Genomic DNA, 12,152 nt, shown 5'->3' on the forward strand with positions numbered 1-12,152 from the left:
ACCTGTGTTAGGAAGGATCTTAGGAAGGACTCAGCAAAACCATGTTTTATTCCTCTTCTGCTCACAAACTGCCTGGAGCAAAAATGTCCTTCTGCTTAACAAAGACTTAATGGAATATTTTTACTAGGTGATGTTATTTTCCTATAGGCAATGGTGAAAATGTGCAGCTGCCTATGCTGGGTTGGGGAGGCTCATTATTATTACTTAGCATTTATGTAACACTTCCATTGTTCAAAACAACTCATATAGGTTATATTGTGGCCCTTACAACAGCCTTGAAAATTGGGCTAGAATTATTACCATAATAATTAGCAGGAGGGCTCAAAGAAAATACCTTGCTGAAGGCTAAGTAGGGGTTTTGTAGTAAAGGCAAAGTTGAAGACTATGGGCTGTTTCTCATTCTCTTGCCAGTCTATGAGAGCAAGTTTTGAAAGTCTAAGACACTCTTCAGTAGACAGATCTGTCAAACTTTGATATCAAATCCTCTTATGCCCTCTAATGGTGCCTAGAGGAATCAACTATCAGGAAAAAAAATATGAAAACGCAGGGCCACTCAGCCTGCTTTTAAGAATGATATGAAAAGTCCTTTCAAATTACTCGCATATCTAGAACTCCTGCAATGCACTGAGGCACCTTTCAGATTACCATTACAGACCAGATGACATCCATTGTGGCCTGTTTCCAAGTAAAGCAATACAATACCAAGACATTTCGTATACCTCATTCAATCTGTCCATAAGCTGTCTCCAAACTCTCTGAAGTGCTCTGGACATTTCAAACTGTGTCACTCCCCCACCCCACCCCACCCCGTTCATGCCTTTTTCTGCAGCATATTTTTTTTAACGTTCTTTGTGCTTTAGCACTATAGCCCAAGACCAATCAAATACACCCAAATGCTGGTGACATAGCACTGAATTATTATGTCACTGGCACTGGGGTGCATTGGGTTGCTCTGGTGCTATAGAGCTATAGCACAAATCTGAAAACTTTTTCAAAAAGCCCAAAAACAATGTGCCATGGGAAAAGGGAGGGGGGGGGAGAGAAGTCCTTTTGGAAGCATTCCAGGTATTTTTAACAACATGTTGCAGTGATTCAGAAGCACAAGGAAAAACTGGAAATGGGAGAAAACAGTTTTCATTTTTTAAAAAGGCTCAGATTCAGGATGCCGAGGAGACACAAGTCACTTTGTCTGAAAAGGTTTTTCAAAAATCCATGAGTCAAAACAGTTATATCTGAAATAACACAAAATCCTGTTAACAACTGACTGCTAACATTGATTATGACAGTTTGAGACGGCATAATTACCTTCCAGGGCCTGGACAACAGGTTCAGCAGTGGTTGTCACATCCTTGGAGACTGTAACATATATTAGTGAAGTAACTAATTAATTGAGAAACTCCTATAACTGTTTGACTTATGAAACTACAACATGGGGAAAAGCACTCAGATATGTCCCTCAGTAATGAAGCTGCTTAAAAATCTAAAATTCTTGTTATTCTGAAATATATTTTCCCAATAGACAGTCTGCAATTCAGGACTAATCCACATTTTCCAGGCACAAAATTGTGGATTTGAATCAGCCTATTCATAGAGAGAACCAGTGTGGTGGAGTGGTTAAGAGAAATGGGCCCTAATCTGGAGAATTGGGTTTGATTTCCCACTCCTCCACATGAAGCCTGCTGGGTGACCTTGGGCTAGTCACAGTTCTCTCAGAACTCTCTCAGTCCATGCAGAGTCAGGCAGCGGCAAGGTCACCATAAGTCAACTGACCTGACAGAACTTTACACACACATTTGGAGAGTTTCCAAATCTGGGTTGGTTGGACAGTAACCCTACCCACTTACCCACCCAAAGGATTCACATGTACATTTTTCACATGATGAGTTCAAACTGCACATGCCCCTATCATTGTCATTTTCTTCTGATCCTGTGCAGTTATTACAAATGGAAATTTGCAATACCCCTTTCTCTGTGCTCTGGGATTCTTATCTGAAATAGTTTTATTCTTGAACAAAGATATCTGTCTGTTATTATACGTTAAAATTTTCATTAGTTTTATGACTTCTTCTCCATTTTGTCTTTTGCTATTAGCTGCCCCAGGGGCACAATAGAAATCTTAACATCAATAACACAGCCCTTGGCATTGACTGCCATATATGCAAGAGAGTGAGAGCTATTGCTTTTGTACACTAGTTTGTTTTCTCTCTGTGTAAATTAATAACAATTAAAGTCTCTGGGTAACCTGGGACCATTTTATGCCAGCACCATCTACCTCACAGGGTTGTAGTGAGAAAAGAAATGGGATTTCCCCATTCATGTGCCGCCACCCCCACCCCCACCCCAAGATCACACTGGAGGAAGGATGAGTAATTAATGTATGATGGGGGGAGGGGGGAAGGTTCACTAAGGAAATAATGAGATTTGCTCACAGACAAATAAACACCACTTCATCTAAAATAGATGAAAGTTGCTTTCTTCCGAATCCATGTGAGTTTTTTGACATCAAAGTCATCACAGACAGAGTCTGACTACCAATCACACCATTCTTTTCTTCCAGAGCAGGAGCAAAGGGATGATATGAAGCAGTTACTCTATAGAGACCAGCCACAGCATTTTTGTTTTAGGGATTAAGTATATTTTAGGAACAAACCAAAGAATCAACAGGCTTGGAGAGATACAATACAAACCAAGTAGTTACTGGCAATATTAGCAGTAAAATGCAGGGTGTTTCTTTTAATGCACATAGAATGCATTGATGTGCAGAAAACTATTGCCCTACTTCCATGCAGAAAAAGGCTGTCATGCAAAAGGACTGACAATTTGCCTGTGTGTAAGAGTTCTGGAGCCAATCTCCAGTTCTTACTATTCACTGCTTGAGAGCTTTCTGTGGCTCTTGCATGAAATTACCAGTACAAATTGGGAGAAAACGGAATACTTCCCAAAGTCTGTCAGCTTAGGTTTAAGTCAGCCAGTGCCACTGGGTATTTGTATAGTGGTTCCAGATAATTATTTGTATAGTGGTTTCTGATAATTTACAACCAAATTAAGCTGGAGACAGGCCAACAAATATTCAAACATCACTAGCGATGCCATTAGTCTTCGCTCAGATGCAGCAACATGATGGCAAGCATTATCAGTACAAAGGCCATTTTTGCAAAACTGGGAAGGAAGAATACGTTTGTGTATAAAGTGCCATCAAGTTACAGCCAACCGGTAATGACCCTAGCAAGGGGCTTTCGAGGCGAGTGATTAAGCAGAGGTGGTTTGCCTTTTCCTTCCCTGCAGATTCTTCCTTGGAGGTCTCAATTTCAAGTACCGATTCTAATTAGTGTCTGAGATCTGACAAAAAACCAAGCTGTGCAATGCTGCCTTCCCTCCTGCAAGGAAGAATAGGAAACTATTATTTATTGGGCTGAGAATTCATTCATTATCGACTGTGTATGAGTCTGGAAAGAATGTGCTCCATTAGAATCATTTTCTTTATATGGACTTTTTGCAGTGCAAGACCCTGCTTGGGCACATCATATATTAAGGACAGGAAGTAATTCCTCTCCTCATGTCAATGTGGAATGGGGTGGGGGCAAGGATGTCAGGAATGCATTAATAGGGGCCCACTGTGGTCCCACTTTTGCCATAAAATTCATTGAACAAGTCACTTTGAGCTTTCGTTTTCTGTTTGTGAATGGTAAAAGTATAGTGGTACAGGCAAGAGCTTGTGTAGTGTAATGGATAAGCATGTTGGGCTTGGACTGAGTAAACCTGTGTTGAAATTCTTACTGGACATGCTTCAATATCCAACATCTCCAGTTAAAGGATCAGATAGCAGGTGATGTGCAAGACCTTTGTTCAAGAGCCTGAAGAGATGTCACCAGAGTATAAAATACTGACCATGAAAGTCCAGTGGTCTTTCTCAATATAAGGAAATCATGTATTCATCCTCATTTCCTCTTGAGAAGGGGCCACGGCTCAGCAGTAAAGCATCCTCTTTGTGTGCTTTGTTCTATGTTCAATCTGCGCCAACTCCAGTTAAAAGAATCAGGCAGTAGATAATTTGAAAGTCTCTGCCTGAGACCCCAGGAAGCTGCTGCAAGTTAGACAGTAGTGCTTTTGACAGATTTCTGGTATGAATGTAGACAGTCTCATGAGTTCATAGTAGATGCAACACTACCTGGTGCATTTAAAATAAGCAGAGCTGGCCTGAGGGCGTTGGGCACCCAAAGTTAACTGTGCACACCCTTGTCTGGATACCCAGACCCCATGCAAGCATATTCCCAGAGCTGCCACCCAGCTGATAGCTGCATGTGTGTTTAGAGCCATTGGTTGGCCAAGTGGCCCACAAGACAGCAATGGGGCTGGGGGATCTGCAGGACTGCCCACTTTTGGTGCTTCCCCCCATCCTCTGGAAACCTAGGCAACCACTTCGGGCCACCTACTGGACTAGCCTGTTACCATACCACCCTGGGGGGAGTGCTTATTCACAGGTATTCCTGCCTGCAAGCCAGCCTAAAGGGTGATGCTGGCGTTGCAGAGATGGGGAGCCCATTCTCTGGCAATAGTCAGGTTTACCTACAAGGAACTTCCCGGGATTTTTTTCCTTTCTGTTCTCATGTTCACAACTTGCTTGCTGTAGCAGCTCGTTTTCAGCTCCACAGCCAAAGAAGAATGTGTCCTCAGCATGATACACTAGCCCTGCTGAAGGGATACTCATTTTCTGCCACAAGAGGACTCCTGATGACATTGTCTCCCCTGATTATCTTAACCCAGATACTCCCTTCTGTAACTAACTTCTCCTGACTACATTACAATGAACTCTATTGTTTCTCTTACAATCCATCTGGACACTTCCCAGACTCTATTGTTACTCCAACAATCCATCCTGACACCACTCAAAGGTGGTTCTTCACCCTATAAATATCCTACCCTCCAAAGGGCCAATCGCCTGGTGCCATCAATACCTTTCCATCTTTGTCACTGTGCCCAACGAGTTGCCCCTGGAACCAGACGGTGGCTGTTTGGTTCTGAACCCTGGATCTTCTTCACATTGTGATATATATATTTTTTCTCCAAGAGCTGATCTTCATATACATTGGTATTAAAAATTCCTCACCCAACCTCTTGCAATATTAATAAGCAGTCTGTTCTAAGCTAATTTTCGCCACATTATTGAAAGACTGCATCTTCATCCTTGGTTACAGGTTGCCCACGAAAAGAATAAGCACCACCTTTACAGGATCTGGCAATAGCTTAATCACCCTCTCAGATAAAGAAGGCAACTCTTTCTAATATCCTCTTAAACCACTATAAAGGGGGCAGGGACATACAGGCACTTATGTGATACTTCTACGCTTTCCCTCATGGACATAGCAGCTCCAGCAGGGACCATTTAAATCTAGAATATGGTGCGGAGGTAGTGAATTGCCCACCACGGCCCACATCTTCCTGCCCCTGTGATCTGCTTTTACCAAGTAAAATAAGCCCACAGCGACCAGTCATTGATCTCCCACTGCTCTGATTGTCATCATAAGTAAATCATACTTGCTAGTCATAAATGTCAACATAGTCCACTGGGTGGCAGCAGAGACTCAGATATTGCTCACTGGTAAATAAGGCCAAATTCTCAGCTTTGTGTGGGTTGTACAACTTCAAGCTAAATTTGGAAAAGAGAACCATACAATTCCATGTTCACTTCCATACAACCAACCCCCCTGCCCACCCACCCCGACACACACACACACACACACACACACACACACACACACACACACACGCAATTATCAGGGAGAAGAAATCACATATTCTCCCTTACAGTATGATTTCCTCCCCCTTGCAGTCTGAATGGTATAGCCCATATTCAGCTTTACTGGATCAGTGAAAATTAGGCCTAAGGCTGCTTATACTGTGTATACATTGAATTCAACAGAACCTACCTCAGTGTAAACATGCATTGGACTGCATATCTCATAGCTTTTGCGAAGTTAATGGATGAGAATGATCAGCTGATGTTTCCTTCATCCCCATTGGAGATGGTTCCGCAATTCAAGTATCTGTAAAAGCCTACAGAAGGTGACCATGGCCAACTGTTCCATGGACAATAGCAAATGAAAATCATGGTTGCAGATCCTTATGGCCTGGGTGTTGATATATCAGTCAGTCACACTGCTGAATGGTAAGAGGTGTATCCATATTGGCAAAAACAAAAAAACCCCACCCAAACTTCATGTAACACTTATTCAATACTTCCTGTAGTACAGAACATGAACATGTCACTGCGGACATTGTTCAGAGGACCCACAATGAACACCAGCTGCAGGAGGGGACAATAAGAGGAAAGGAAGTAATCACACATGAAGCTGCCTTATACTGAGTCAAACCCTTTGTCCATCACAGTCATCACAGTATACTCATACTGGCAGTGGCTCTCCAGGGTCTCAGGCAGAAGGGGTTTTTTTACATCATCTGCTTCCAGATTCCTGAACTGCCGGTGCTGGAAATTGAGTCCAGAATGTTCTACAGGCCATGACCATGAAGATGCTCTACCACCAAGCCACAACTACCACCAAGGCCTGAGTGAGGAAGGAAATTTTTTCCTGTAGGTCACATGAGAGAAAGAAGAAATAAACATGGGGAAATCTTAGGCAAGCAACAAATATGGAGACAGAAATGAGAGGAGGAAGCAGTTAAGTAGGTAGCCAGCAGACAAACCTATCTAATCTATCAGCAGAAAGAACAAGAGAAACAGGGCAAGAGAAAGGTGCAACACAGAACACCCTTGCTGCCTCCTCTTACAAATATTTATTTAGAGTAATCATTTCCTGCCTTTCAACCAATAATAGCAACAAAAGGAGCTTACAAAACTACTGTATATCAAGTTTAAAACAAAAGAATTACATTTTAAAAATTGATGAGGCTACATTGCTTTTCTTCAGTGTTAGCCAACCTCCTCACCCCAGCCTTCAGGTGAATCGGTTGGTGCTGCAGCTGCTATGTTTGAGGATCTATATGGTCCCTCCGGAAGTAGTAGTTGCTGAGCAACCTCAATAACGAGTGTTAAATAGTCATTTCTCCTCTCCTAAGTCATGTTCCCAAAGCAACCCCAACAGTTCCTTTTCTTAGCACTGATGGAAGAAAGAGAATAAAGTTAGCAAAAGTCCTCCCCCCAGCACTCAAGACGTTTCAGCAGCCGCCACTATGACTGCAGTGGTCTAAGGTGATTTTAAAGCACCATCTTAAGCAGAGATCCATCCTTCTTTGTCTACTGAAATCAAAGATTACAGAAGGGTGTAACACTCCTTCTGGTGGTACTGCTTGTCAAAAAGGACCGATGACTAAAACACTAAGATATGTCCCACTAATCGTCAGTCATATATGCCTGTAAACTGCACATTCTGTGTGTGAAAGAATGCTCCACAGACATCAGAAAGGAATATGAAGTTTGGATCATCACAAAAAAAAACAACCCAATCCAACACTCATCACAAGAGAACAAGCCCAAAGGCTTATGGATACTCGTAGAAATTGAGTGGTTTCCATAAATAGATTCAAAGGCTTAGTGGGAGCAGATTAGCAAGGAATGCGGCAGGACAGGGAGGAATTGCACTTCTTTGATTCCAGGAATTTATCAGACCTTATCACAGCCTGGGGAGGAAAAAACCTGTATTATTAGCAAGCTTCTAACATGTCAACATGCCTTTAATGGGGGGTGGGATATGAAGCCTGCTTGTCAGAAATGGCTCATGCACTTAGATCACCTCAGGACCAAACACACACATTTCAGCTCACTTCATTCTCCATAGGACACACACACACACCCCTCAATTGATGGAACATTACCCATGTTTATAATTACAGCCAAAACTGCTCAGCAGAAAGTGTTGCCTGTAGAGTTGCCAAATTCTTGGTGGGGCCTGCAGATCTTTCAGGATTATTACTAAACATGAGAAAACAGAGATCAGTTTCCCTTGGAAAAATGGTTGATTTGGAAGGTGGTCTGTATGATATTATACCCCATAGAGGTCCTTCGTCTTCCCAAACCCTCACCATCTCCAGGTATCACCCCCAAACACCCAGGAATTTTCTACCCTGGAGCTGGCTACCGTAGTTGCCTACCAGTCCTCCCTCACACAATATCCCGAGAGAAAAATGGTGAACAAAAGAGAAATGTTTCAGCTTTAATATAGATTCTGTAAACAGGAGAACAAGAAGTTAAACCCCCTTTATCTTCAGGAATATGCAAAGAATGAATTTTCTTCCTCAGTGATTTGGAAAATGCAAGTTTTGAGGAAGTCTGTATCAAGAGTCACAAAAGATGCTTTACTGAAAAAATGAAGAAGGAAATTTGAGGCTAGCCCGAGAGAGAGAGAGAGAGAGAGAGAGAGAGAGAGAGAGAGAGAGAGAGATTGAATGAGAGAAAAGGATGTGCACTATAAAAAGGTGCCAGTAGAGTCAAGCATAATCATAACAACACCGCAGGCAGGGGATCAAACAGAGGGTGCAGTCACATCCTGGTTGGGTTCCTCCCACCCCTGAAAGGACGGGGGGGGGGGGTGGCCTTTTCCTGTGTCTTGGCAACACCTGTCTAGCTTGTCTTGCCAACCAGCACTTGTAGGGAACTGTATGGAATGTTGCCCGGGAAGTTCCTGATCAGGCTTGAACACTGGAGGAATCCTGGAATGGCTAACTATCCTTCCTGTGGGCAACAGGATGTTCAGTGATCTTCATATAGGATATTGAAGAGCAGCAACACTCTTTGTTTTATCTGGTGTTGCCCTCCTCCGTCTGCCACCTGCCTGCCCAACCCTAGCCTCTTCTGAAGGCTTATGATTATGAGTGTCATGGCCCACCAGCATTGCAGCCCTACTTCCACTCCTTCATGTCACTAGAGCTCTATAGCAGCATGATGGCAGCACACACCCAGAGTCCCCTGTCTCCTTGTGCTTGTTTTGCATTCCTCCCTTTTGCAGGAATGAAGGAGGAACACCATGTCCTTTTCAGGGTATCTGGGACGGAGCCATGGCTCAGTAGTAAAACATTCGTTGTGTATGCAGAAGGTCCCCATTCCAATGTCCAACATGTCCAGCATAGAGGATCAGGTTGCAGGTGATGGGAAAGATATCTGTTGAAATCCTGAAAAGTCACTGCCTGTCAGAGTAGACGATACTCAATTTGATGGTGAGCTGACTCAAAAGGTAGCTTCATGCATTTGTGACTTCCTGCATTTTGCAGAAACCTCCTTCATGCTTCCAGCACTCTAGCGATGAGGGCCACCCATTCTACAAGAGGAAATGGTGATGACACATGGATACACACATTAAGTCTTTCCTTTGTTTGAAAAAGAGTAATGGAAATAAGGAAACAAGGAATTAGGTCAGGAGAAGAGGAAGAGCCTATCCCTCACAGTGGCATACCAGCATTTTCCCCTCACCTAATTATCTGTATTCAGACAAGGGAGTGACTTGTAGGAATGCTATCATATTAGCATGTGAAGAAGTAAATGGTCCTGTGAGAAGATGTTGTATACCTGTATCCGGTTTTTCAAGTTTCCTTTTCAAAAATAATCAAACAAAATAAGCTCATTTTTGTGTATTTAGGTAATTCATTTCTACTCCACCTTTTCACCAATGGGGACCCAGAGCAGCTTACATCATTCTCCTGTGCTCCATTTTATCCTCACAATAACCCTGTGAGGTAGGTTAGGCTGAGAGAGGTTTTCATAACATAAGTGGAGACTGCATCTGAGTCTTCCAGATACTAGTCAGACAGTTAACCACTACTTCAGACCGGCTCTCTAATTTTCTTAATCATAACAGGTCCACAGGTCCCTTCCTCATCCCTTTTCCCATTCTCTCCCAGGTGATTTCTCTCATTTCTTTCATGGTTTAGCTTTAGATTGTTAGATTGAGGTTGAAGCTAACTGAGATTGGCAGTCATGGACAAAAAGAAGAATTCACGTTAGAGACAGGGCACACATGATGTGAGACATGCAAGCCTAAATAATTAATGCAGCTTACTTTCAAACAGGTTTTTTTTTAAAAAAAATTATGTACTATCCATTATCTGAACTATCTTGGGGTTCCTGGGCCATATATAAAAAAACTGACACAAGTGACAATCTTCTCTCAAATGATTTGCATAAAATTGTACATTCTGTATGGGTTGTGATCCTCAATGCATCAATACATCCTCTGTGGCACTAAGGCGAGTCCATAGCTGAAGGATCCACAAGGTCCTCAATTGCCTCTAAAGCATCTGCTTGACATAGTGAGTTATTCTTTTGAAGCCCAAGTCCATTTCTAGAACAGGAAAATGACCTGAATGGTTGGCACCCTTTTTCCTAGCACTTTTCCTGCTGAACAAAGTTTGTCCCATGATGTACTGGGAACTTTGGGCTGATGACATGTCAGAGACAATAAATGACAGCACAGTAAAATTTAAAATGATTATGACTGAACATAGTCCACCATAAAGCCTAGTTGATGGCTGTGATGGCAGCCAAGAGCACTTACTTCAATGCAACTGCATCTGCATAAAGCCACTCAGTGGTGCTATTTTGAGCTATGAAGGATCTGTTTCATGATTCAAATCACGGTTCAAGTGACAATAGCTCAAAGTGTCAGATCTTGGAAGCTAAGCTGGGCTGGTACATACATGGGAAACCGTCAAGGAAGACTGTGCAGAGGAAGGCAATGAAAATGACCTTTGCTTCCCACTGACCTTGAAAGTCTCTTGCTAGGGTGACCATAAGTCAGTTGTGACTTGACACATCCATAGGGTTGCCAACAATCTGGAAAAGTCCTGCTCCCTTTATAGAGGTTTAAGATGATATTATTTACCTAGCGATATGATTTACTTCTGTATTGTGGCACAGGGGGATTTGAAACTAGATCTCCAAGATCCTAGTTTTACATACTTTGAAGACTACACCACGGGCTTTCAACCAGATTACTCCCTAAAATAATAAACAAAGCAGCAGGATTAGTGTTACAGTATTAGAAAACAATGCAAGCAGTGCAAAAACATAATGACCAAGAAGACATTTTAAAAAGAAGATAGAACCAGAGGTGGGATTCAGCTGGTTCGCACCGGTTCTACAGAACTGGTAGCTAATCGGCTGGAATCCCAGGGCAGCTGCAAACAGGTAAACTAAACAAAGACAGGTAAACTATTAATGTAGAAGCTCCCAATAGCTTAGACCCAGCTGATCTTATCAGAGCTTGGAAAATAACCAGAGTTGATGCTTGGATGAGAGAACACCAAGGAAGGTGGGGGCTCACTATGCAGAGGAAATTAACGGCAAACTACCTCTGCTTATCACTCATTCCTTGCCTTTCAAACCTTGAGGTGGAGTTTCATGAGGTTGCCTTGAGTTGGTTGCAACTCAACAGCACCTACCCAAACTATAAAAATACGTAGTAAAAGTAGGGAATACCTACAATAATCATTACAGTAGAATATTCCATTATAGAGATTGTCTCTTTGGAAGTTCATACCATAATTGTTCCATCCGGCAGTGGAATTCTAAAAGATCAACCCCCCACCACGCACCGTGCCTGCTGCACCCCCCCCCCCAAGCTGGCGGAGAGCCGACCAGCCACTGACCAGGCCACGAACCTCTGGGCTGGCAGCGCAGCCTTTGGGGGAGGCCTACTGGAGCGCCAGCAGGCTACCTCAGCAAGATGCACCACTCACACGGCCCAATCTGCAGGGGGGAGGTTGGCCACTGGTCGGGCTGTGCACCTCTGGGCCAGGCATGTAGCCTGATCTGCGGCTGCCCTGGGATTCCAGCCTATTAGCTACCAGTTCTGTAGAACCGGTGCGAACCAGCTGAATCCCACCTCTGGTTCTATCTTCTTTTTAAAATGTCTTTTTGGTCATTATGTTTTTGCACATTCTGTAAAATGACAGAAGTTTCAGACCCTTCCTGTGGACCCTGTGCGGAAACTAGTTGTAAAAGCTCTAATTTCTACCCATTTGGGGAATGGAAAAAGGTACACAAGTGATCCAGTTTCCTGCCCAATAAGGCTTCTCTTCCTGCACTCATATATATATTCATTCTCTATCTCTCTCTGACTGAGCAAGGATGAACAGAAATATGAATAAAATGCAAATCCTTTAAATCCTAAATCTTTCATTTCTCTATAGATGCTAAGAAGAAA

This window comes from Sphaerodactylus townsendi, linkage group LG05 (assembly GCF_021028975.2).
Source record: "Sphaerodactylus townsendi isolate TG3544 linkage group LG05, MPM_Stown_v2.3, whole genome shotgun sequence".
NCBI classification, from domain to species: Eukaryota; Metazoa; Chordata; class Lepidosauria; order Squamata; family Sphaerodactylidae; genus Sphaerodactylus; species Sphaerodactylus townsendi.